Here is a 28,000-nt window from a genome sequence, read left to right as displayed (position 1 = left end):
TGTAGAAGGTCTTCATGAAAGTGCGACAGCAGCAGAGCTGCGCCAATGCAGCGTTTTAAATGTAGACCTACCTTGATCCTAATTAGCTCATGTTGGGAATAGAGACCAGACAACTAGACACAGTAGCAAGGGATAATTCTGAACTCGTATGTAAGGACTTGTGACTAATACACTATCCGTGTTGCCACTTGTCATTATTTCCAGTTGACATCTTGGCTTGTGATATCATGACCTATTTTGAAATCAACCATGAAGAGAAACAGTCAAAGCTGCATTCAGTTAGGTCCTTTAGAGGAAAAAGCACTCTGTGGGACATTAGAGAAACATTTATTGCTTTCTACTCCGCTTTCTTTATACCCATCCTTATTCATCCAGAATATGCTATTCGAGCTGCTGCTCCAGCTCTCGACACTTCCAATGCCAAACACAGCATTCATCTGTGGCCAAACTCGTTCTCCATTCAGTTAAGTGTCTTTTAGGAGAGGAAGTAATTTTAACGCCTGCCAGATAGGGACAAGGGCAGACGCTGCTCCAGGTAGAATTGTTCAGCATTTCTTCATGTGAGATCAAGCGGGAAGTCCCCCAGCACCAGCATTTCACCGTAAGCCGTTTGTCCTGCAGCTGCACTCCCTTCCCTACATTGTCTCCTCCCTGTCCCGAGCACTTTGCCTCCCTCTCAGTGGTAGTGGCTGGCCTCAGTCTTTTCCAGCTTCGTTTGAACCTGTTTAATCGAATGTATTTATTTTTAGAGATGAGCCCAGACTGCTACATACAAATTAGTGCCCGGATTCTGCTTCACATCCGAATTTTCCTAAACTTGATGGGCGTTTGGATCCAAGCCGTTGGATCAGCCCACAGCACAGACAGCAACTAGTTACACAGTCTGATAACAGATCTGGATCAGGATTCCAATGTCACCGAAATCTGTGCCTCCCCCCCCCAAGGAAAGCATCTCTCAAGCACAGGAGATGGCTGAAGGGCTGAGTCAAACCTGGATTTAAACCTGTGTTTGCTCAGTGTCTGGAAGCCTTAAGGTTGCCAATTTTGGTTAGACATATTCCTGGAGGTTTCATCACATGACATAATCTTTAATGAAAGATTAATTTTTAATTCCTGGAGACTCCAGGACAATCCTGGAGGGTTGGTAACCCTACTGAGCTGACTTCCCCTGGTTGACTTGGAAACAGCACAGGCACCAGGGTACTTATGGGTGTTTCCCAGAGAATTATGGGCATTTGACCTCTTCTCCCACATTTCCCTTTGTTATCAGCATGGACACAGGGCAAAACAGCAATGGTCCTTAACCCAAAACCATATGACTAGCTTAGACACTCCACTGCTGGTGCTTCACCACTGGTTCAGCTAGCAATGAGTCAGATCTCTAAGCAGCGGGATCTTTGCCAGTTCATCAGTCAGAGATGTGGGACTCAGTTATTGTGCTTGGGTGACTTAGGCATATCTATGTTACACAATAACAGGGTTGTGAAAGGTTGTGGTAGGCCAACCTTTTTTTTCCCCCTTGCCACCTCCTTGGATTTTTGTTTAGGAGTTGTAAGAATTAATTATCTTCTGTATTAAATCAATGATATAAGTAATTTGATGCTTTGACACTAATTCAATACCTTTGTTAATGCATTGTCTTGTTAATTTGATTTTAGTTAAGCAACCAAATTGTATTAATACTTAGTCAGTTTGGTAGTAGTTTAGTCCTAGCAATATGTTTTCTTGATTTTAATTTTACATGTTTATTGATTTTAATAAACTCATAAAAAGAATACTGACTCATTTTCCTTTCTATAAGCCACATGGGGCAGAATCACAGAGCGCCTGAATAAAATAGCTGGTTCACCTCAGAGTCCACTTGTCTGTTTTTAAATTAAACTCTTTGGTTCTCAGAGGACAGACATGTTGTAACCATGTTTGCAGTGTTGTTGTAGGTATCTGTGCTGGTCCCAAGATATTGGAGTGACAAGGTGGGAGAGGTAATATTGTTTATTGGACCAATTTCTGTAGGTGAAAGAGACAAGCTTTCGAGCTTACACAGAGCTCTTCTTCTGTCACTAAGTGCTCACAATGCTTAAGCCCACCCCTTTGGGGAAGCTGTTATCTTTAGGGGGCCTGTTCTTCCCTTACTGTGCCTGACCCAAAGCCCAGCAAGGTCAGTCTCCATTCCTGTAGATTAGGCCCATTATGCATGTCTGTCTGCCATCTGTGACACGGGAAGTCACACACAAGCCTTTCCATGGGAGAACCCGCCCCCTCATCTCTCACAGAGCCTTGTTAATTTCAGATGCCCGTGCCCAGGGCTGGCTGGATCGCCTTGTCAGGATGCTTACTTAACCTTGCCAGAATGGTGAGAGGCCTTTAAACTGTGGCTGTCCTAGTTACAGTTGCATCCAGTACATTCAAACTCCTTTGTATTAAAAAAAAATTACAGGGAAAATGTGAAACTGTTGTGCAATTCAATGTGTCCCCCACCCCATCAACAAAGCGCTTGTGCATTTTATTTGATTCAAAGCGAAACCTCCAGCCTTTCCATTCTCGTTACATCGGACCACCAAAGTGATTTACATCTCTCTTTCACCCACCAAATATTTTTATGATTTTTCCACATAAACAGCCAGGGAAAATGCGAGTAACCACAATGACAGCATGGAGGCACTTCATGTCTCCATGAAAGGAGGAAAAAAATAAATAAAACAGATCACTGGAGGAGCGATGCTATTATATGGATTGTTTTTGAAATTCCATTTTGGTATTCTGAAATGGTAAACAGAAGCAAGGCTCTCATCGGACATGGAAGACCACACAGGTACCTCTGCACAGTTCTCAGTGCAGGGCGTAGTCCTAGTGTAGGAAAGGGGAAATTTTCAAAAACAACTAAGGGTTTAGGCGCACATATCCCATTGATTTTCAATGGGATTCATAGGCTAGATTCACAAAGATACTTAGGCAGTGCAATGCTCAGCGTCACAATACCTAATCCCTAAATGCCCTTCTGCCTAGTGCAATTTTCAGCCCTGAGTTAGGCACCCAGGTCTGGGAAGAGTTAAGGACCAAAGAAGAGGATTCTCAGACGTCAGAAAGCTAAGCAAGGAGCTGCCTAAACTAGTCAGGAGTGAAATGTTGAAGAAAGGGATGGGGCTTACATGCTGAGCCTCAAAGGTACTTAGGTGCCCAACACCCATTTATTGGGATCCCTAAATGTTAGAACATGAGAGAATTTGTCTGTATAAAGAAATAAGGGGCAAATTTTTAACAAGAGTCATTGACCACTGGAACATCTAACCTAGTGACATGTTGGATTCTCCACCGCTTTGGAGTCTTTTAAGGCAAGATCAGGTCTCTTTATAACAAAGACGCTCTAGCTCAAACAGACATGGTGGATGCAACAATTACTCAGTGAGATTCTTTGCCTTGTGCTGTATAGGAGGTCAGACTCGATGATCATACTAGTCCCTTGTGGACTTGAAACATATGAATCCACAAAATAGTTGCCTGTGGGATTGCATGAGAGAGATGAGCACAGCAGTGGTTGGCCTATTCCTTTAGCCATCGTTTTCATAGCACGTTGATCGTGGTTCACAAATAATAATGGCCTTAAGTGGGACTGTTACGGTACCCTGGATTCTGAGCACAAACACAATGGAGTTCAATTCCAGTGCTAATTATCACTTAGCCCCCAAATCAGACGGAGCCCCATTGTGCTGGGTGCAGTACAAACCCCCAGGATTAGATTGTCACAGCCCTCTGGGGAGTAAGACCCCTCCCAACTTCTCTGCTGTTATTAATCCTGCCGACATGGGGACAAGCAGAGGGGTGACTTGCCACAAAGTCCCCCACTGCAAACAAGTGGGTGGGAAGGGGGCATTGAGAGATAAGAGTGGAAGGAACCCTGGGTCTGCCCTCTATTTGCCGGTCAGGCACATGTTGGGCAAAGTCAATGATTTCTTCCCCTGAGTAATGGGGGGGGGGGAGCGGGGAAAGGGAGGAATTTAGACTCTGAATCACAATTCATTCATTGGACTACTCCTGGGGCCCTTTGCTCCAGGCAGGTTGCAAAGTTACAATAGATGCTGTTAGCAAGAGAGCCCCGACTCTGAAGCACCTACAGGCTAAATAGAAAGCACAGTGTCCATTTGGCAATATGGGTAAGAATCTACTCTCCAAAAAGCCATTCCCTAGGGATGCTGTTGTATTTGACCTCCCACCACCTGATCTGCGAGCCTCAGAAATATACAAGTACATCAGAACCCAGAGGGAACGGATTGGGGAAAGTAGCTTTTGCAAGGTTGGAAGGACTCATCTGCAAGCGACTTTCTCGGAGATCCTTTTGAGGTCTGCTTCACTAGGAAAGAATTTGACATCTCTCCCAGTGCCCTTTACCAGCAGATCAAGAACGTTGGCGCCTGTGGGAGCACTTACCATGCTGTAGCCAATAAGAAGTTGACAGACTTGTCTTGGATCTAAAATTGCCCCGTAGAGTTTGCTAAGCAGTTGCAAGATGCGATTTTGCTCCTCTTCTGGTGTGTGATTTGGAAATCTCCCAATCCTGCGGATTCTCCACTGATGATATAGATGCTTATCATCATAAGTACTAATTACATTTATACAGCGCTATGGCTCAGGCTCTTGGCTCTGAGGAGTGGAAGGGTAGTGGCTAGGGAGTGATCACAGCTCCTGCAGTCTTAGCTTGGAAATGCACAGCCCTATGCCCTGGCCGATCAGGAAGCTGCTGCAACTCCTGCCCGCTGATGGATGCACACCAGCTGAGCGTAGCTGGAGCACATGACACCTCAATCATGCCCCAGTTTTAGTTGGGGCCCATAGCACTACCGCCATTTGCTATAATGCTCCTTCACTACATCACATATCATCGAACATCCATTCTGAGAGGACTCTCTCTCCCGGGGCTCACTGTGGTATTGGGAACTGTACCTTTAACTTCCCAGCCCGGGAATCCAGGGGAGTGGCATGGCAGAAGCCCATGCCCTGTTATGCAGAGGCAGTTGGAACTGGTCTGGGAATAAAGAGGATCTCTGTCAAGCACGTGGACCCAGAGTGATTCCTGAACACCACACTCCTAGGCCAAGGGCGGTGTGAATCGTAGCCTCCAACGGCTCTTTGAGTTTTGCTCCTTTGGCTAAACTCTGGATTTTTTTCCTGGCACCCACACTCTGTCTCTTCATCCTCATCAGCTATTTACAAATAAGCGTATCCCCATCCTTAAATATTGCAGGCAACAAGCAGCCCCTCCGCCCCGCACGGCAAGGGTTGCACCCCTCTTGTGCCAGGCTAGCATCCCACATGGCAGAGCTGGTTGGCACAGCAGGCAGTTTCACCAGTGAGAGAATTTCAATCCTGCTTTATAATTTGCCACCCGAAAGTCAAACACAGGAGCTAAAGTGCTGCCCATGCATTACTGCTGCTGCAGTATCTTCTATAAGAAAACATGGATTTTTGCCATTAGACAGACACAGAAACTAGTAAGTTATTCCCTACATTCTTCTATCCCCAAGAGGACCCTCCGTAAGGGAAGCCATTGATGCTTGCCATCAGATAGACACACAAACTAGTAATAAAATACCCATGATTCACTGCATTTTTTATTCCTTAGGGTGCCTTCTGCAGCGGGAACTACAGATTTTTTTACTTATGTTTAAATGATTTGTGAAGAAAAAAATCTATTTTATAGTCTGCACTGTTAGCCAATAGGGAAAATTTGGGTTTTTGCAAGTTTTGTATTTCATTTGCTAGCCAGTTTTCTTGCAGTTACTTGTCTTTAGTCTGGTTGTTCTTTACAAAGTTAAAAAGTTTCCTCCCCTGTCTTCAGAGGATTTGAACTTTGGAGACATCAAAAGTTTGCTCTCAGAAGGGCCAAACATCAAAGTCCTCACTCTGTGTTCGCTCAGGCAGACAGCTATTGACTGCAGCCGGAGAATTTAATCTTTGGTCCTTAATTATTGTTATTTCTATTGCAATAGTATTTAGAGGACCCCCCACCCCTGGCACATAGGGAAGGACAGTCCTTGCTCTGGCAGGCTCACAATCTAATTAAACAAGGCAGACAAAGGTTGGGAGGGGAAAGAGAGGGCAGAGATTTTCACAAGTTCATGCAGAAGATCAGTGATGGAGCCAGGAAGAAAACCCAGTCTCCTGTCTAGTCCAGTGCCCTAGCTACCGGATCACACTCTGCTCAGTACCTTTCCTGGTGCCTGAGTACGGCTTACCTCAGTGTGTGTGTGCAAGGGAGGGAAAGAGCACAATGGGTTACTGCCCCTTTGGCTGGGGCTGGGAATCCTTGTACTCCTGGAAACGAAGGATTCTACTGATTCTCTCGCTTCTGCCAATGGGAAGGAATGGGGCTGGGACTTGGGCACCATGGGGATGGGCACGGTGTAAGAGCCTGCACAGAGATAGAGGCCATGGAGGCCCCCTGCATCCAGCCAGCCAAGGGCACTGTACTCTCTGTTGGACTCCTATGGAGCAGGTCTAATGTGGCAGCGGAAATCAAAGCGATATTGCATTCGGCTTAGTGTGTGTGTGTGTGTGTGTGTGTGTGTGTGTGTGAGAGAGAGAGAGAGAGAGAGAGAGAGAGAGACAGAGAGATTATGGCCCTACTTTTCAGCCGTGCTTTCCACATTAGTCCACAAAGTCGCCTGTAATCTTCCCTCACCTTCCACCTCTGGAGACACAGGTTAAGCTCTGCCTGAAGCCAAGGGAGAAAGGGAGTGTGACGTCTTCTGCAGGCATCTGTCCACAGCACAAAACCAGCTCCTAATATGCCTCAATTCATCACAAGCTTGTAGTGTCTGCTTTAGAGAGGCCAAAGACCGGATTAGCAGGCCTGGAGTGGGCCAGGTTGGCGACGTACTGGCAGGGCCAGGTGGGGGAAGCTCACACAGAACCTGCCCATACTATTCCTGGCTCTGGCCAGTGTTTTCATGATCGCTAGATTTGCCAACAGTTTCTAAACACACGATAAAGAGAGAGAGAAAATGAACTAACTGTGTAGCCTAAAGTTTGTTGCTACTTCACAGCTCCGGGCATTGCATCCGGTGGAGATAAAACAGGAACCGCGCTCTTCTCCAGTCCAATTCACTCCCACGTGGCTGGCTTCCAGATGGAGGAGAGCACTCAGACCTGGCTGGTCCAGCACACAAACGGAGTGGGGCCGAAGCAGAAGGGGTCAGGGCCAAGCTGGCTGGGAGATATGCTGATTCAGCACATCGCCCAGGGAGCAGACTCTGAGAGAGCTCCTGGAGAGCCCCCAGCTGTAAGATAGTCCTGCTGCTGGTGGGGGGTGGCTCATCAGCCTGCCCTCCCCTCGGGTGAACGCCGGCAAAGTCCGGGTCTTCCCCTGGCTGCAGCTGCCATCCCTACAGAGATGAGCGGCATCGCGGAAGTCAGCATCTAACAGCATCACACGTAAAGCTGGGAGCTCTCTGGTTATTCGTTCTCCCTCTTGACTGAATACATCATCTCTCTGACACCCTTTTATTAACCGGAGAGTGACAGAGCTCCCTCAGCCTGTCCCCAGATCTGATCCCCCTACACAGTAGTGCAGACAGCCTTTCCAAAGCCATGTAGAAAACGAGCTGCCCAGGATGATGCGAAAGCCCCTGATACTGGGGTATTTTAAACCATGGTAAAGTAGGGCATTCTCAGGGCAGCAGTCAGCATTACCCTCTTCCTCCCAACTCCTCCAGACGGCTCCAGCCAGGGGAGAAGTTGGGTGTGCTGAATTGGCACTTCCAGCCCTTCCCTTCCAGCTTGCGCCAGTGACGGACCTTCCAACCCCTCCCTCCTTCGGACCGATCTGATGACATCTACTTGGGGGCAGGGCAGCTGCCAGTCTTAACGTCTCGTTTCTGTTTGTCCCTCCAATTCCTCTGACTTCCTCTTGGCTTAGGGGTGGAACATTCCAAGCACATTTGTCTGGCCATCCTTTAAACCTGTTAACTCTGGGGACTGTTTATTTGACTGAGTTTGTCCTGAGACTAACCTATGAATCATTCGCGTTATCCTATCTTTTGCCCATTGTTTAGAAGGGGCTATTGTTTTTCCTCCCCTATCTTTGATGACCCCTCCCCCCCAGATCCCCACCTTAAATGAGTTATACTGTATGCACATGGAGAAACTATCCAGAAGGCTTGGGCCAATAAGGAGATCTGACACACAAAAGCAAAGCCTGAGAGGTGATGACTTGCATATCAGATTTGGGAGGGTGGGGGGGCCGAGGATAGTGCGCTACGGAGCAGGAAGAGCCCCAAATAGGTCAGACTTTGGACGGTTCTGTGAAGAAATGTTCTCTGCAGCAGCAGAGGAGGACGCAGAGATAAAGAGGAGGCCTCTCCCTTCCCACCAGCATAATTCAATAGAGTCAATGAGTCACTCCTGATTCACATCGCTGTCTGTGAGACCAGAATCAGACCCCACAACTGCATCCAGAGGATAACTCAGTGGGTACCACAAGTGTTTATCACACAGGTTAGCCATAAACCCTCATTAAACCATATGTGAGCAATGCGATGACTCTGCTCTAACCAAGGATGGGTGCATGGGCCGCAATCAAAATCTGTCTCCTCTAAATGATTATGCTCAGGTTAGCGACATACATTCATGGGGCTAAAACTAGCTCATGGCTTGAAGGGATTTACTGTCATTTTACAAATGGCTTCCCAGTTATTTTTTCACTCCAATCTCCACCACCATTCAGCCTCACCAGGAGGTGTTTCATTCTTGTGAGGCTGACAGTCGAATCTTCTATAAGCTACATGGGGTAGCTTACGGCTCTAAGCACTGAACAAAAAATACAAGGACTGCCAGGGACAAAAGATGCAAATTCTGGCAGGGCCAACTGAACATTGCACGGAGGCAGATTAACCGAGCTCCATGCAGTTCAGTCTGGGTGAGTGAGTGTTTCAGATCGTCTGAGATCCTGGTTTATCTGTAGGAATGTCAAAGATCCCATGGTGCTTTTCAGGGTATGCTCTGAAATACTTCCCCTCCCCAAGAGTTAAAAATGGTGGGAGGGCAGGATAGTGTTACACTGAAGAAACTAAACCTCATTTTAGGACCCAATCCTGCACCACCTTACCCAGGTGAGTGATCCTTACTTGTACAATCAGCCTCACTGAATTCAATGGGACTACTTGCAGGGGTCAGGATTAGCCATCTGAGCAAGTCGTTGCAGGATCAGGCCCTTCACCTGCATTGGTTTCACTTTCCTCATTGTTTAAAAAGACTTCTTGAGGGGTCGTGTTCTTTTCTTTTCCCAGGTGGCCATCGCAGTGCACAGATGCCAAGACAACCCGTCTCAGAGTAGCAGCAGCAGGGGCATTTGGCTCCTTGGGGAAGTCTAGTGTTTTGGGGGGGGGCTTCAGATGTCTACTGTGGCAATTGGTCACTAATAGGTGACGGTCCCCGAAGAGGACCACCAGGCAGTGGCCTGCTGTGAGGAGAAGCACCTTGCCCTCAAAGCTGAAAAGAGAGAGAGAAGGAAGGAAAAAGAAAACTTTCTCCGCCAGGAAATGTCTGTAGCTACTGTGGGAAGATCTGTGGTTCCAGATTGGACTCCTGAGGCATCTCAGGACCCTTATGTAAATCTGCAGTAGAGATCATCCTCGAATTGAGGGATCACCAAGGATGATGATCACTAATGGATTTTCAAGGCTACTTGGGGGGTTTGGATGTACTTTTCTTTGGACATCCCTGAATCGAAGAGCTCCACATGCATGCCTTGAAGCTCTACATTCAACCCCTATTCTTCTGTCTTCTGGCTAAGATATTGCAAAAGGTTGAGCAGGCACAGAAGACAGTGCCTACTCCCCCACCCCCAGTGTGTTACAATCACCCCAAGAAAACATGATATAAAAAAAATCCAGCAAAACATTCACCAAACCACAGATGTCAGACTGTGACGGATCCCTTAGGCAATCTGTGACCCATTTTAATCCAGAGCAGACAATGGCAGCTACTACAACTATAACTGATAGAGATAACAGAGGTGGATTAAACGCCCATAGGGAGGTCTAGTGATGGCAAGGCCTGGAAGATTTAGCATTCCAATATAAGATTCAAACTAGATCAGAGCAGAGAGCTTAGTAACAACACAAGCCAACCTCAGAGTAGGGGCAAAGCGGTTTTAATTTGGATAATGAAGGGTGGTGCAGGCTAAATGACAGCGGTGGTTGGAAAAAAGTTCCATTTCCTTTAGCACTACAGCGATGGAGACAACTGCTGTAAGAAGTAAACACATTTTTCTTACCGTTTATGTTTTCTACATTATCTCTTCATTCTGGGCATTAAGCAGTTCATTTCCTGGTGAGCCTCCTTCTGGAACGTGGGTTATTATTGATGATTATTTTGAGAATCAGGGGTAAGACTGATAGCCTTTTAGCCATGATGCTTGTGGAAAATTCCTATAAAATTTAACCGAGGTAGAACCAACCAATCAGGTTTGATAGAAGTGATCCTAAAAATGATGGATTTTCTTTAAGAGAATGAGATCCTGCCTGCAGGTATTTTTGAGCCATCTTATGGAATTCTAGAGCAGGGATCTAGGGATGGTTCTTTCTATCCAGTACTAGAGAATGAAATCTGGGTCCTCTCAAAACTTGGGCCAGCTTTGTAGAAAGGTTTGTGAACCTGCCATGATTTGGGGCTAAGCAAGAAAGCAAATGACAAATCAGGTGACTTTCTCCTGGTTTGAGTTTAGTTACGAAAGTTGCTCACATCTCTACCCAGCACCTATGAACCTTAAATCTGGGCTAGGAGTAACCTCTAGGTGGCAAAAACTCCATCCCAGCTGACATGCACTTAGGAGCTGACAGCAGTGGTTCTTCTTTGGCAAAGGAAGAAGCGACCATTGTAGTAGCACTGATATCCCTGACCAAGTCCCCATGGTAACAGAGAGCATGGCCAATGCAGACTTTGACAAACAGACCACACAGTATCTGCAAAGGACCCATTTTTAAAGGTGTTAAATCAAAGGTGGTTCTAGTGTCTACCTGGAGGTGGAGGTGGGGTTCTGCTTACTCACTTAGCCAGAAGTGGAGCACCCAGTAGTCACTCTGTGACCCTGTTAGTGAATTATATTAGATGGATGAGCGATGAGGCTCATTTTCTAATACAGTTTTTCCCAGAAGAGCAAAACGTCCCCAACGGCGAAGCAGCCATAGGCAATCCATTATTTTTATACTACCCACGTAAGTTGCTCCTTCCATATAATGAACACACATAGCTAAACACTGCCCAAAAGAATAAATGACTAACCAGATTTTATCAGTACACAAGCTAGATTCAATGATTTATGAAGAAATCTTGGTCCCGTCTAATGGAATTTTCCCAAAATAAATTCATGTAAACAACTCACCACAAAGAGGCAGTCAGTGCTGCTTGGTATGTGTAAACAGCTTTAACAGTTGAGAATATAATCTCCTTGACTGCTCGGCAGTCTGGGCAGATTCATGCAGAGCCGCCCGTTAGCAAACCACCTCTGGCTCCGATCCTTCTGACATCAGAATGCCACCCATTTCATTACTTTTTTTTTTTGTAAACGTTACTATCATCTGTGAGGGGCAACATCAGTTCGCCTCTCCAAGCCAACACACTCATTTATTCTTTACATTCCTGATCAGAATTCCAAGACGCTATTCAGGCCGAGGAGAGGGAGGGAGGGAGAGAGATGAAAAAAAAAAACCCCAACCCCCGAACAACTGTATCACAGTGTATTCAATTCCCAGCGGTGGATTATTAATACACTTCTGCATGTTCCTTGAATCAAGTTTAAAACATCTCAGGGCCAGATGCTTAAAGCATTTTGAGGGGAACTTCTCTTTTCATGGCCTCAAAGTGCAAGGCGAAGTCAAGTATTTGATAGATTATCCCATTGGTGCTGGAGAGCCCTGTGAAGAGATTGCTTTGGAGAGAAATTTGCAATGTGTATAAACTAATCTGTGTGAGTGGCTCAAACTGATCTGGGATGTTTCCCAACCAACCTAAACCGCAGTTCTGTTGACTTTCCAAACCGAACCTGAACCATTTTCAAAGTTTGCACCGTTTTCGGAAATGTTTCCTCCTCGGCCATAACTCATCTTCAAAAGTAGCATGTCATGGGCAACTTCAGTTTTGTTAGGGGAAAAGCAGGCAGGCTGGCGAGGCCCCAGAGTTGCAAAGGAGAGTTAGCTTTTCCTAATAACTATCCATAATTATAGACTCATTAGCTGTTTCCTGGGGATGATAGCTACAGTACAGTGTGTTCCCCTGGACAGCCAGAGAAAAAACCCTGCATTCTGCATGAAGCACCAGCACCTTGTTTTTAGGTTTTGTATAACCTCAGAAGTTTTTACTTATTTCTGAATAAACCTGATTTTGCCAGACAGCAATCAAAATCTGACATCTCTGATTACGACTATCGTTAGTATCACACTACTTGGCCTCATCCAATAGTCAGGGATCAGGGCCCCATTGGGCTAGATTCTGTATGGACAGACATCAATATTTTCAAAAGTGACTAGTGATTTTGCATGCCTCAGTTTTTGGGTGTCTAGTTTGAGGCAGCCTTAAAAAGGCCTAATTTTTAGAGGGTGGGTGTTGTGCACTTTCTGAAAAATTGGGCCCCTTAATGGTGTCTCAGATTGAGCACCTGAAAATCACTGGTCACTTTTGCGAATCTCGGTTGTGGAGACAAGACAGTCCTTGCTCCCGAAGTCACACCTTAGGTAGAGTATGTGGCTTCCTTTCAGAGCTGGAAGATATAATTTGTACTCTAGCAAGATGCTCTTGTTTTAGCATTGATAGCTGGAGGTCTTGATTTAGGGCCAGGATCTAATCTCAGTGACACTGGTGTAAATCCAGAATGATCTCCCTGACTTAAATTTAGTTACTTTGAATTTAGGCCTAACGTCCAAAATGGGCGGCATGCTGGCTCTCTCTTCAAGTGACTTTTTGGCTGTTTTGAAGCTCGTGTTTTTTGGTCTTTTAAAATTTGTTCCTACTTTTAGACTGATTGTGGTTTAAGTAAAAGTCTGAGTGAGAGAGACTCTCCAGGCATGGCTTTTGTATTTGAATGATTTCCTTCTGAAATAACAGCAGGACAGATATAATCATTTGTGGTCCAGTTTTTGAACGTATCAGATAACATCAGAGGATGGAGGCTTCGCCAATAAGATTTCCCTCATGGCAGAGAGCTTCATGACAAAATGCTGATGGAAGAGTCATCTTTAAGGTATCCCCAGTCCACAGCAGATTATATTCCCAGCCATTTTAGCGGGCTCCAATCGAGTTTTAAACTGGCAGGCCTAATCACCAGCTGGGGACAAATAGTCAGCCAAACCCAGCCAAGTTCCTGTCCCTTCCTTCAGGGCTTTGCTTATAAGCCTCACAAAGAAAGAAAGAAACAACAGTCTGGTTAAGGGTTCAGACTGGGACCTTCTGGCCTCAGGAAGCTACTGTGCAGGGCCTTCCCCAGTAGGGGGACCAGATGTTCCAATTGTATAGGGGCAGTCCTGATATTTGGGGCTTTGTCTTATATAGGTGCCAATTACCCCCCACCTCCGTCCCGTTTTTTCACACTTGCTGTCTGGTCACCCTATTCCCCAGCCCAGGGGGTGGGGGGACAGATCCACAGGGCCTACCTGCCTGTAGCCTCTTACTCTGGTTAGAGGAGAGCACCCCCACTCTCTCTTTGGGACCTCTCTTCTCCCTGTTGGAGCGAGGCCCTCCTTTATTGTCCAGCTGAGAGCATGGGGCCCAATCATGAAGTGTTGTTCAGTTGCATCATCTGATTCCCATCTCCTGCCTGCTGGGCTTCTCCCTGGAGCAGGGTCCGCTGTTCCCTGCCTGCCCTCCTTCATGGGGGTTTGAAAGAGGCAGATCACCCTGTTACAGGACTAATGCTGATTTATACCGTCTGAGAACATGGCCCAGGGTATCTGCCAAATTCATCCAGCTTTGATCCTGATTCTCCTCCCTCTTATATTAGTATAAGTCAAGAGAAACTCCAGCTGAAGTCAGTGGATTTACTCCACTAAGAATAGAAGGAGAATCGGGCCAGAGTGCAATGGTGGTGCTTTATGCCCTCTTTGCACATATGTAAATGAACACACCAGGTACAAGCCAACGGAGAATTAGTTCCACTATGTCTACTGAGTGCACATACAAATTGTGTATTCCCTGTCTGTCTCTTTGGCTTAGTAATGGATTGTCACGCTAGCCATTTATTTGACCAGCCGTGCCTTGAAGCATACAGCGCCTGGCACACCCAGGGGATTGGCCGGATGGATTTACTGCATTCTATGTCAGCCTGGATTAAACTACAAAAGAAGCTAATGAAGCATGAAATGTGAGTGGTGTTTACCAAGCCCCTGGGATATGGAGAACTATTGCAGTGAGAACTTGGGAACCCCCCTCTAGGAAAGCTATTTTCTTATTCTTCTTTATAAAACATTGCTCTAGATGTATGTCTAAGGGTCTGATGCTGTTGAGGGGGTCCCACACCTTTATTGTGGAATAGTTAAGGTTTATGAATACAGCTATTTTGGACCCTCATTTGTTTGCCAATTATAATATAGTCTTGGAAGCTTGAGATTCCAAACCCCATGCAGACAGTAGGTTACAGAGAAATCATGCCAGGTCTCCCTGTTGTGTGGAAGGCTGTTTCCACAAATACTGGATTTTCACAGACTTTGGGGTGGCAGTGTTTCTAGTGATTACCGATGGGGAGAGGGAGGCAGGCCTCCTGGGTTTGTTTCCTGGTTCATTCACGCACTCACTTTACCAGCCTAGACAAGTGATTTAACCTCTCTCTGCCTTATTCTGTCCATCTGTAAAATGGCTATTTTGAGACTCAATTACTGCTTGCAAGAACTTCAGCTGAAAAGTGACATCTCAGTGCAAAATATTATTGTCTGCTTTCGGCACTTCAGCAAGGCCCAGCGAGAGGCTGAGTCTCTGTTTGATTACCCCAGTTTTACCCCACTACAAGTCTCCCATGTAATTCTCTCTGATTTACATTCCTGTAAGTGAGATCAGAATCAGGCCCAGTATTCCTACATAGCAGTGATACCAATTTAGAAATTTCTTGGGGGTGGGAGGGCGGCAAATTCCAGTCCCTGTCCCTCCCTGGCAGGAACCCAATTTCGGTCCCCACCCTTCCTTCTTGCCTCTGCCCCCCAGGACCCTGGGCCTTCCTTGGCTGGGGAGTCTCCCCCCTCTCTCACCCACAGAGTGCATGAGCTGGTGCCTCCATGAGTCAAGCTGTAGTGGGACTCCCCGGCACTCCTCCCTATAGGAACAGACTCCCAGATGGCAGCTCTATTTGGCTCAGCTGCCCCTCCACTTGGTATTGAGACCCTGTGCACCAGGTTCTAATGCCACTCACTGAAATTTGGCCTGGCTGCCCCTCCATTTGCATGGAGGGGCGGCCAGGTCAAATTTCAGTGGCGTTGAGACCAGGCAACTGGAGCGATGCTCCAGCGGAGACATTCAGATTTAGTACAGGATCACTGCTTAAAAGTGGTTGGGCCCTGCCTACCCCAGCTCTTCAGGCTATGAAACTTTGATCAAGTACAAAACCTGGGGGGGGGGAGGGGGCAGCCCCCGCAAGTGGTGCCACTGCTACATAGCGTAATAGTGTAGCAAAGATACCACTAGAGTAGACCAAGCATCCTTAAGGAATGTGATCTAGTTCCGTTTTCAGACTGTGTGCGCATCTTTGGAATTGCTAGAACATTTCATTAATTGAACATTCTGAAAGCACATTATCCTTCATTGGCTTGATTCTGTTCACACTTACATCCAGGGCTGAATTAAGGCAGGCTGTGCCCCCTGGCCGAAGCCCCAGTGGTCCTTGGGGTAGCAGTAGGTTTCAGGAACAAGATGAATGGGGCAGCTCATCCCGTAGGAGCTATTGTTTCAGACTCTTTGCACACTCAGGGAGGCATCAGGTACATTCAGTAACTCAGCTTACGCTGGTCTGAATCAGAGGTAATTTATTTAAATTCAGTGGTGTCAGTTTGTAAAGCTGGTGTGAGATCAGAATCAGGCCATGTGTGTGTTTGTGTGTATAATGCCTTCCACCTTAGGGACGTATAAACAATGGACAGGAATCTCATCAACAGCCACAGAAAAGCAGATCCCTCTGGGGTGAGACATGGCCAGTGCTTCACAGCACACAGTAACACCACCCATTGGTAGAGGACAGAAAGTAAAGGATACTGCATCCGACTGACCTCACAAGGAGAATTTATTTAGCTGGATGTAACTAATTACCCAGCTGGATTTACCAAAGTGAATTGTAATTACCCATGCTGGAAGTTAGCCAGGGCAAGGGGACTAACACAGCTTGCAAAAAAACCCCAACCTAGAATGTTGAATGACCACAAATGGTCAGCACCTGTGGCCCAGATTCTCAGCTGGTGTGAACTGGTGCAGGCAATGGCCTCCTGGTGATTTACAGCACCTGAGGACTGGCCCCGGCTTTTCACACTCTCATTGAAAGATGGTTCTATAAGGCTCCCATAACTTTGCATAAATTGGAGTCTCAAAAGAGCATTAATCAGGTGCGCAACTCCCATTAACATGTCAATTGCATTGGCTGCCAAATCCCTTTGGCTCCTTTGAAATGTCCAGTCATAAGCATTCTCTAGCTACCTATCCATGCTCTTATGCTGGTGCCCCATCACCCTAGTACCTGAGTATCCACCAAGATGAAAGCCCTCTCTCTCTAGTTCTATGTGTAGCTCTGTTGTACTGCATCTCTGACCAAACCTTTGTCTGCAGCTATTAGTGAATTCATGACTAGTAACACTTTAGGTGGTAGCCTTCTCTGAGATATCTAATTACTCCTGCTGTTTATATTTCTGTACCTACTGGCCGGTCCTTCAGCCCTTTGCCTATGTCAGTAGCCCTACTGAACGGTGAGCAGGTACAGAATTGAGTCCTTGTATATCCTGACAGCTCTGTGCAGCTCTTTGCTTGGTGTATTAGCCGTATAATGTTTGACATCTTAGGTCAGCTAGATCACTTGAGATGTCCCATTGCTGATATCCCGAGGAGTCTCAGAGTTTTCTCTCTGACCGCTTGTAGTTAAACTGCTCGTCACAGCTGACATAATTAGAGGTTAAGAAAATTAAAAGAAATACCTCGCATCGTGTGCAATTTCTCCGGTTGATGCCACGTTGTATAATTGTTCCTTACATACCCAGATGAAACGTGCCTCACTTGTTAACACAGATGGAAAGGGGCAGTTGTTAAGCATTGGAGTAAGGAGCCACCTAAACGTGTTTGTGTGGGGGGGAATGAAGAGGCAATTGGGGCATTTTGCTTTTAACGCAGGTCTTTCTCCAGCAAGAAAGGAACAAAGAGGAAAAAGGTATTTCCGAGGGAAGGGAAATTAAATCAGATCCATCCTATTGTGTTAGATAGATTGTTTGGGCCAGCTCGTAGGCTAGCATAAATCAGTGTAGCTCCAGTTCAATATTGCCACCTCCAAGCAGTCAAAAAGCATGAGTCAGTTCTCCCCAAATCACGAGATTCGCTTAAAAGTCATGAGATTAAATAATAATTATAGCTATTGGATTCTTTTTGTTTGCCTTTTGATGGTTGAACTTTTTAGGTGCACCAGGGTCACATTTTCAAGCTTTTCTCCACAACTATGGAGGCTAGAAACGTACTCAAAAAGGGTGAGATTCTTGCACAGTCACATGACTCCATGACCTGGGGCTTTAAGCAAGATGCCAAATATCTAGAGACTCACGATAAAATTGTGGGAGTTGGCAATAATGTATTGACTCCAATGGGGCTATTTCACCAGCTGAGGCTCTGGCCTGTAGTTAGTTTCCTAGTTTCTTGGCAACAATAAGCTCCCTTCTGCTCTGCACTGCTAGAACTCTGGTAGGCCAGAGTCCATTCTCAACTTCACTAGGGTCAATGGTGTAATTCTGGATTCACACTGGTACAATTCAGAGCAAAGCCTGGCCCAATGGAGTTAAACTGGTGTAAGCAAGATCAGAATCGGATCCCGCATTGCCAAATAGGATGAGAAAGTGAAGAGCCCTAGGGAAAACATACCAAGGATGCATTTATCTGGCCACTAGGTGTCACTGTTGCCCCAAATTTGGGTCCTATTTGCTAACCTTTTGTGATACAGCATTAAATCAGATTAAAGACAACAAACCAACCATCCCTTTAAAAATGTAAAAATAAATGATCAGCAGAGAAATACCACTGTGAGGTAGCATCACTTTTTTGCCTTCAAACAACACCCCCTTTTCTCCTCTGTCCTCCCCTCCTCTTCCCCGAATCAGGATTTCTAAGCTCAGTTTGGAACCAAAGTTCAGATTTTTTGGCAGGACGAAGGGATTCAAGAGAGAGCTAAATTAAACCTTTTCCAAACTTCCACGGCTGGCCTGGTAGCAGACAAGAGGCACATTACACTGCCGTGTGGGAGAGCTGAGCTCAGAGGCAGACAGTGGAGGCAAAGGTGATGATTTCAGTCTTTGCAGAGGTGCCAACCAGTCTGCGCTAGCCAGTTCACAGGACGGCACCACTAAGGTCAGCTCCACCGTTCCCACAAGAGTCAAAATCCCTTCCAAAGAGTTTCCCCCCCAACCGATGGAAAAAAATTATTTTGGATTCTAAACATGACACGAGAGCAGTAGAGTACAGCTCTGGGCTTGAGGGGATGGCGTTACAGACACTTCTCACAGCTACAGTGAGCAAAGCAGGGGAATTCCTATAAAGCTTCAGTACCCATCTGAGCTGAGGGATAACCAGCCGAGTCAACGGGGAGTGCCAGACAGTGAACTAAGTCCCCCTCATCATCTACTGTCTTTCCCTCTTTCCTCTTTTCCTTGCAGGTTTTATGTGTTTCTCCTTTTCCCTTTGATTCTTTTAAGGCCTAATGCAAAGCCCATTGAAGTCTATGGAAAGATATCAACTGGTTTCAATGGACTTTGGATCAGGCCTGGTCATTATCCTCTCCTCCTTTAGAAGGAAACACTAGTGCTTTATTTCACGAGCAGGGACAGGAGGCAGCTCCTATAGGGTGGGGGAGGAGAAGGAGTTGGTGACAAAGCTCTGTTCCTAACGCTGTCCCGAACCGTTACAGGCAAAACCTGGAAACCTCAGTCTTTGCAGATTTCACTTTTTGTTGCGCTATCAAATTTGGGGGTCGAGGGAGGCTGTAAAATAGGACCGTTCTCAAGAGAGAGAAATGGGCTCCTTTTAGTCAAAAACTTCCCTATAATTCTGCAAAAACATCTTGGCATTTTCTAAATTTCTGAACTGTAAAACTGAACTTGGAGGAGATTGGTTTTCACCTCAGAAGCTGTGCATGGGCCAGGTCCATTGACTTCAGTGGAGCTGTGACGGTTGCCACCAGCGGAGGAGCTGGTCTGTGGTCTATCAATTTTTCAAAGGTTTCAGTGTGAAAAGTCTATTTGGTGAAATGTCTCCTCCTTCCTGGGCAAAGGGCCAGGGGATATTTGCAGATGCAAAATCAACTGCAATACAATTGTGCAGAGCTCCCTGTAAAATGGTGTGGCCGTTACACCTCCCCTCCTCCCCCAATATCCTATGGCCATATCAGTTCCCCTTAGCTCCTGACCTCTCTGAGCACTGCATGCTCTAAGTAGTGCAAATATAGCTTTACAAGAGGAAGCAAAGGGAGAAGGGAGCGAGGGCTGGGTGGTCTAGAGAGGCAAAGAGCTGTGGCGTGGGTCTTGGAGTTTGCACTGTCTGATTGCTGACACTGAATTGAGAGTCTTTTCCTCGATGTTCAGCTGTTTTGGGCTATAATGAGAATGTATCTGCAATTCCCCTGTGCTATGGGGGAAGCTCTTAGGGTGTGTCTACACTGCAAGTAGACACCCATGGCTGGCCCGTGACAGCTGATTCGGGCTTGCAGGGCTAAAGGGCTGTTTGATTGCAGTGTAGGCGTTTAGGCTCATGCTGCAGCCTGAGCTCCGGGACCCTCCGACCTCGCAGAGTCCTAGAGCCCAGGCTCCATCCCGAGCCCAAACTTCTACACCCCAGTTAAACAGCCCCTTAGCCCAAGCCCCTAGAACCGGAGTCAGCTGGCATGGGGTTTTTAATTGCAATATAGACAGGTCCTTAGAGGACACCTCCTGCCCAGTTCAGGAAAGTTAGCTGTGTTATATGATGCTGGGAGAAGTTGTAAGGAGACTCCTTTCCCTCATCATAGCCAGGCCTAATCCAAAGCCCACTGAAGTCAATGGAAAGATGCTCATTGACTTAAATAGGCTTTGGCTCAGCACTCCTGAATACACACACACCTTTGTAGTCAGCAGCGGCTCCAGGCACCAGCGCTCCAAGCGCGTGCCTGGGGCGGCAAGCCGCGGGCGGAGGCCTGCCGGTCCCTGTGAGGGCGGCAGTTAGGCAGCCTTCGGCGGCTTGCCTGCGGGAGGTCCCCGGTCCTGAGGATTCGGCAGCAATTTGGCGGTGGGTACGCCGAAGCCGCGGGACCGGTGGACCTCCCACAGGCAAGCCGCCAAATCCGTGGGACTGGGGACCTCCCGCAGGCAAGCTGCCAAAGGCAGCCTGCATGCCGTGCTTGGGACAGCAAAAAAGCTAGAGCCGCCCCTGTTTGTAGGGCAGGATTTCTATCTCTGCTCAACAAAGTACTAGGGAGCAGGCCTAACTCCTCTGCCCACTGGCACATTCTGGCCCCAAGCGTACGTGCTCTGCCAAGTAAAGCATACTTTGGTCAGCAGCATGCCCATCTTCTCTGGGATGCTCTGAGCTGTCCTGCCCTGCCCCAGCAGGATTGCTGTTGGGCTGTACATGATTCCTTGCTGCCATCCCTCTGTGGTTCCTTCCACAATACATGGTTGTCTCCTCTAGAGCCGTTTGAACCAGGACGGTTTTGGATCCTGGGGATGGGTGCAAACCCTTGCCCTAGTTTTGGACTCACCGCGCTTTACTTTGATTTTGGGGTTGGAATGAACTCCAACACCGCCCCAGGAGCTCAGCTGAAACTGACAGGCATTGCCTGGTCTCAAGAGGGAACCCACGCGATCCTAGCAAAATCCACATGGTTTGTTCCTAGAACCACCAATCAGAGCTAGCATCACTGGAAACTCAGCTCAGGGTCTCAGCGAGCCTGATCTCATTTCAGGTTTGTAACAAAATCGGGCAAACAGGCTTAGTCCTGGGTCTCCATATGGAGGTTTTGCACAGCTCTGACCCGAACTGGGCTGGAAGTTGTGCACAATTCTTGGTACTTCCCAATTCCTGCTGGATCCGAGATGCCACGAGAAGAGAGTTTTGGGGCAAGGCTTGAAGCCACAGGCTCAGCAAAGCAAAATGGAAGCTGCTGATGGGGGATGAAGAGGTGCAATAACTGCATTTGGGTGAACTGCCTAATGTGCTCTTATAAATGAATGAAAGTCTGTCACCGGGCAATGACCGAGCCAGCCCCCAAGTAGACCACTCTACACCCAGCTTATAGGATTTCAGTGCTTTCCCTGCTGGTCTTAACCAAATTCTGGAAGTGCAAAGACATGCCAAAAAATTAAAATCTGAAATCAATGGGAGTCTTTCCATTGACTTCTAGAGGCTTTGGGCTGGGCCCTAAATGAATAGAACTTGAGCCAAACTCTTCTCCGCCTCAGTAACGATCGCAGATGGGTCACTTCCTATTTTATCCAAACTCATGCACCCTGCTGGAATTATTACTTATGTCTTATTTTAAACAGAAATGAGCCCAAACCCCAACCCCATGGCTGAAACCTCTAAATGTTGGGACATTCAAACTCTAAGCCAAGATCTGAATCTCCTAATCATTAGAATGGGTCCAAGTAAAAAACCCAGACCCCAAATCCTACGAACACTGGGATGTTCAAAATCCAGATGCACATGATGGGCCTTAAGCCCATCTCAAATATTACATTGCACTTTAAAATCCAGATGTTTGAATTTACTCCATCAGTGAGTTGAAAGCAGCCAATAGAACCTCTTGTTATAGAAGGTATATATAAGGAGTTTACAGCTTATATTGGGCAAAGCATAGTACAATCCCTTAAGGAGATAAGAATCTAATTATATACATTTTAAATGACATTTTAGAAGCCTCAGTGCTTTTCATATTACATCTCAGATCTTAAACCTGGCATCTGTTTCTCCTTTTACTTAAGAAACTGAGAGACTATTTACATATTCTTAGGGCAATATCTCCAATTAAATCTTTTCAGAACGGCAATCCAAACATTTAGTATTAAGTTTCTTGGCAGACAACTATCTTTTTCTTTAAGAGATTTATTTATTCAGTTGGATACATTTTTTTTCATCCTTCGCCTGGGCATCTAGAGTCTCCAACCTCACCGTCCTATAATTAGAAAAACGACCCTCCTAAGACGTTTCATAGCTTTGCTCCAAAATGTCCTCTTCCTGATTCATTTATTTAGCCACTTTTTTATTGATGTGGCTTCGTCTGACATTCGCCTGTGTAACGCAGTATGTGGCAGCGCAGCGGAACACGTTTAATCAGGAGCAGTACTTCACATGATCATCACTCAGGACCGACATCAAAAAAGAACAATGAGGAATCAGATGACGACTATAAGTAATAGGAGTCTGTATTTATTATTCAAATTGGGAAACACGCAGACCTGCCAGTGATTCATAGAAAGCTGAGACTAAACGTTCCAGTTAGGAAACAATTCTGACTGGGATTTACAAAAAAAAAAGTCCAAGGGAGTTTCCCTACAAACTGGGAGCTGGGTACCTAATTCCCATAGTCTGCTTGGAAAAATCTCAGACTATCTCAGTTTCAGAATATATGATCTATTTATTCATTTAGATTCAAAATAATACAGATGTCTATCCAAGGCTCTACGCTCCCTAACATAATGAATCAGACAGTAAATACAATTATATTAAGCCTCAACAGTATTAAAATCATCAGTGCTACAGGAACTCAGCCAGTCTACCCTCTTCATCATCCAGGAAGCATACCCGCCGCTTTCTCCAGAGACCTATCAAACAGATGTCTTTTGCAGCGTGCCTGGAAAGTCACCAAATTGGGACCAACAGGCGCAAGTTTCAGAGTCATAGAGAACACTCTGGCCGCTGCTCCTTGTGAATAATGCAATATGATGGGATTTGCCCCCTCTGTACTTTTATTATTCTTGACATTAGCCTCAGCACAGGCCCAGCAGATCAAACCCTGCTTTCGGTTACCACTGTGTGAATCTCGCTCTGACCTCTGTGAAGTAATTCTGCATTAGCACAATTGTAAAGGAGATCCGAGTCGAACCCACTGGAATCTGTGGAGTTGCTCTTGATTTAGAGTGGAGTAAACAGAAGCAGAATTTGGCCCATTGGCTCTAAATTGTATTTATTTATTTCTTGAAGCCACAGGGCTAAATCCAGACACACTGTAGGCAAGTGCAGCGGCCAGTGAGATCAATAGATTTGCAATCGCTCACCCCAAGGATCTTCTTGGCCTAGAATGTTTGCATTGTGACAAGACAATCATTGCCATGACAACCAAATGTGATATCCCATTAGGGGCCTGATTCTGATCTCACCTATGCTGGTGTAAATCAGGCATAACTCCACTGATGCCAATGAGCCAAACCATCCCCTTCCCATTGTTAAACTCATGGGAAAAGGCTCAAGGAAATCCACCCTTCCCCATCAGCTGTGGGTGTGGGTTCATCCCTCCCGCAAGGGACAAGCTGCCAGAGCCACCCCAAACCTGATGGAGCCCAAGTAGCCACGGGACCATCTGCATGGAAGCCAGTTTCTCCCATTGGGCCTTGGCTTCTGGGCAGCATGGGTCCAGCAGCTTCACCCTAGCTGCAGCTTCTCCCAGCAGGGATGGGTGGGGGTTGGTGGATAAGGTAATACAGCCCCAGAGCTATTGGACTTTTTCTAGGTATTCCCTGTGGAGGACAGGGGTATGATAGGTATTCACCTCCATCCCCAGCTACTTTCTGCCGGTGTGGACCCTAGATCCTCAGAGAAACCTCCACAGGTCTGGCTGAGTGAGGAGTGGAAGTGGTTGAACCCCTGTTCTGCATGGGAGTGGGGTGGTCTAGGCATGGAGGTCTCCTCTGTCTATGGATTTGGGGGGGACAATCCAGGCTGGTGGAATCACGCCGCCATGAAGGCACTGTTCACAAGATCAGATGGAGGCCCTAAGAATAGAACCCTGGGTTCTTTTATTTGATCATTGGTTTTTAAATGGGCTCTGTTCTGCGGAAGGTTCTTCGCCATTTTTGTTTTTAAAAGCCCCTGGTGGGACCAGCAAGCATTACAGCAGCAGAGGTCCTGGAGCCCCTTCATCATGAATTAGAAATAGTGGGCTTGATTCCTTTCTCACGCCAGTGTCAATCAGGAGGCATGCCACTGAAGTCAATCAGATCAAAATCAGGCCTGGTAAATTATACCCCAGTGGAAGGAGGAGGCTGTAATTCCTTCCCAGGGGTGCGGGGGGCATTTCGAGACATCGATAACCCGCTGCAGCACCACTCTTGTGGTTCATGATGTCATTGGAATGACTCACTGGAATTCCAGCCGTATGTCGAGCTGGGTGTATATTATTCTATATAAATTAAATCTTTTGAAATAGGAGCTTATTGTTTTTAATAACTTAGGCTATATAATTCCGCTCTCATGTTAGTGCTTCAATAAACATTTCACATGTTAAAATTTACTCCTGATCCATCCTCGCCGGCTTTTGGCGCAGAGCTGATAGATTGGAATAATCCTTTTTGTTTTAAGTTCCACAGACATTGTGCTGTTCACATGATGTCATAGCTGTGTATGTTCCTTCATTAACTACTGGTGAGTCCTTATTACCGTGGCTAATAGAAAGAGGATTATCTCTTTATTAAATCAAAGGCCTGGCATTTTGTTGGTATTGTTCTGCCTTCTTGGCTTTTAACACTTTCAATTCTGGAAATCGGGATTTTCACAGTGGGTCAGATTTCAGTGACAGCCCTGTAGCTCCCCCGCTACAAAGTAGTTATGGCTCTAACTTTAGACTTGGGAGAAATGGGTGCAATTCATTCCCCTGACACACACCTCCAATGGGACCTTGAGCAAGTCACTTTGTCCCTCTGTGACTCAGTTCCCCAACTGTAAAATGGGGAAAATCCCAACCCCACAGGGGTGTTGTGAGGATGAATACATTACAAGATTGCGAGGGGCTCAGTTACTATGGTAATGAGGGTCAGATAAGTACTGGAGATACTTTGGTCCATTTAGTACAAGTGTGGTAAACCTTCATGGGAGTTTGCAGTTGTCAGCATTGCTACTCAGGTACCATGGTAATAGCGACCTGAGACAGATAGAGGAAATGCTAATGCACAGGCCACAAGGGAAAATATTTAGCATGAAAGATATCCCACACTAATGAATGTTTCTCATACCATAGGAATTCCATGTACAGAATGTTTGGCTCCGCCAGGGGCTGCAGGGAAGTGGTTGGCTAGACAGAACTAACAAATAGAGATCAACTGGCCAAACAAATGCAGGAACATCCCTGGATCGTCCTCTGTCACCAGACTAGGAAATCAATTGCCATATACACGATGTTCAAATGACAGACCCAAGTGCTAGCATTAGAACAGTCCACTGTGATCTTCCCCAAAGTATGTATTTAGCTGCAGACTCATGCTGTTGAGATGGTCCTAGATTCTGGGTCATACAAAAGATACTGCAGTGAAGAACCTGCCTTAAATGCCTATATAGATAGGTAGAGAAACCTTCCACCTGCCCCACCAAACTCCCTACTGTCCACACATGCTCAAACACAATATACCTTTTAATGCGGGTCAGTAGTTTTTCATTCTCTTCCAGTAGGTACAAGGTACGGTGCATATTTCAGCCCAGCCTCGGCAGATTTGTATGAGAAAAATGAACAAGATGTGGCCTTACACCATTAAAACCTGGGAGGATGTTATAGTCGATTGTGTGCGTGTGACTATTTTTTTTGCCTGTGTATTGGACAGAGGTGATTTTTCTTAAGAATAGATGGACATTTCGGTACCAGTGAATTGTATTGCATTGATATTGCATCAGAGATGAACTCCAGGCATAAGCTAAGGGGGTGCCAGAATTTGTGATCTTAAATTGTGCTATTTATGGTCTTGGGCATTTTGAAGAATACACCCCATAGTACGATCGGGGATCCCGTGGATTCAGAAGATCCTCTTCATTACTATTACTTCATTTGGGAACATGTGGAAATCAGAGTCTCTAAAAGTCCAGAGAGTTTAGCTAGATCTTGGGCTAACCTGCTTAAAGCTAATTCTCAACCTTTCCCCTGTGTGACTCCATATTACAACAGACAAAGAGTTTTGGGTCCCCCCGTTACATCTAACCTTAATGAATTGGAAGATCATCGCAACTCCCAAAATGAGAACCCAAGGTCTATGTTATGATAGCAGCACACCATTAATGGAAATACTTATGGGCCCACCAGTGAGGTTTTTACATAGAAGATGATCCTGACTCAAACTCCTGGATCCAAATGCCCCAGAACGCTTGAAAAGCTTTGATCTGGTTCCAAGCTTTGCAGATCATGTTCATTTCTGGTTCTATGAAAACGTTGTACAGATTCTTCACATGATACGAAAAACAAACTAGGCAGGCTGACCATCGGATTCAGATGATCAAGGCAAACAAAAGCACAACCAATGACATACAAAGCGGAGTTCCTTGTTAGAAAAGTTTTCACCCAGTTGCACCAAACCCCCATATAAAACACCCTAACGGTCCCATTTATATCAAGGTCCCATTTAGAAATAGTTAATAAATGACTAATATACGTTACAAGCATGCAATAGATCTGAGTGGTATGTCTTATAAATGGTCATAAGTGTGATGGCTGCCAGCTTACCTGACGTACCCGGGATTGAACCGGGGCCTCCAAAACGAAAAGCATCACTTAAGTTTGTAGCAGCTGAAAAAGCCAGACCATCTAGCTGCCACTGTAACAGAGTCATAGCCTCTGTGAATGGGGCACAATGAAGGACCTGTAACACACTCCCCAGTGGGTTACAAAAGCACATCAGTAGAAAGTGTTATAGGGTATGTCTCACAGCAGCTGGTTAGACGTACACACGCTAGCTCTGCTCAAGCTAGTGTGTTAAAAACAGCAGTGTGGCCATAGCAACTTGGGCTAGTCCCCTGAACACAATCCCGCTTGACACCCTGCATATGGGAAGCCTGAACTACTGCCTGTGCTCTTTTTAGGTGCTAGTTTGAGCAGACCTAGCATGTGTATGTCAACCCATGCTGGGAATTACACTTCCCAGCTGCTGTGGAGGTGTACCCATAGATGGTTATACCCAAACTATTGAACAGTGTAACAATTTAACCATTTACGAAATCACCGAATCATTGATCCCTTTATAAACTAATATGAAACATACTTAACATTGGAGCTGGTTGGAAACTGGGATTGCCTTTCCATGGCTTCTGAAACGTGGCTTCATTCCGAATTGGAACACAAAGTCAACATTTCCCACGAAACAAAAATCCCTCCAACTTTTGATTCAGAATGACTGAAATGTGTCCTTTAAATAATGTCAAAACACAATACCAAATATTACAAATAATATTTAGTGTTCTATAAAAGTCTAAACACAATGAATTGAAAGGATAAAGGAGACATGAAACATTTTGACATTATCAAAATAAACCAAGAAAGTTGTTTGGACTTCTTCCCATCAAAAATGTCCTCAACATTGACACAGTCCCGCTAGACATTTCAATTTCAACAGGGCTACTGCATTTTTGGATGGAATACTGGTCTGCTGAAAGTTTTTCGATCAGATCTACTTCATATAATGTGTGACCAAACCCACAGTATGAACAAAAGCTTCATGTTCACACCATTACAGAAGAATATTTTCATAAAGAAATCCCTAAACCTTTGGGATCTTTATAGTATCCCCACCGTCTCCATGAGTATATGGTAAGAAAGGCATTAATGAAGCCTGTCCTCAATTCTGGCTTTCAG

This window comes from Chrysemys picta, chromosome 12, assembly GCF_011386835.1.
Source record: "Chrysemys picta bellii isolate R12L10 chromosome 12, ASM1138683v2, whole genome shotgun sequence".
Taxonomy (NCBI): Eukaryota; Metazoa; Chordata; order Testudines; family Emydidae; genus Chrysemys; species Chrysemys picta.
The sequence above is the reverse complement of the archived record's forward strand: the minus strand, read 5'-3'. Positions refer to the sequence as shown.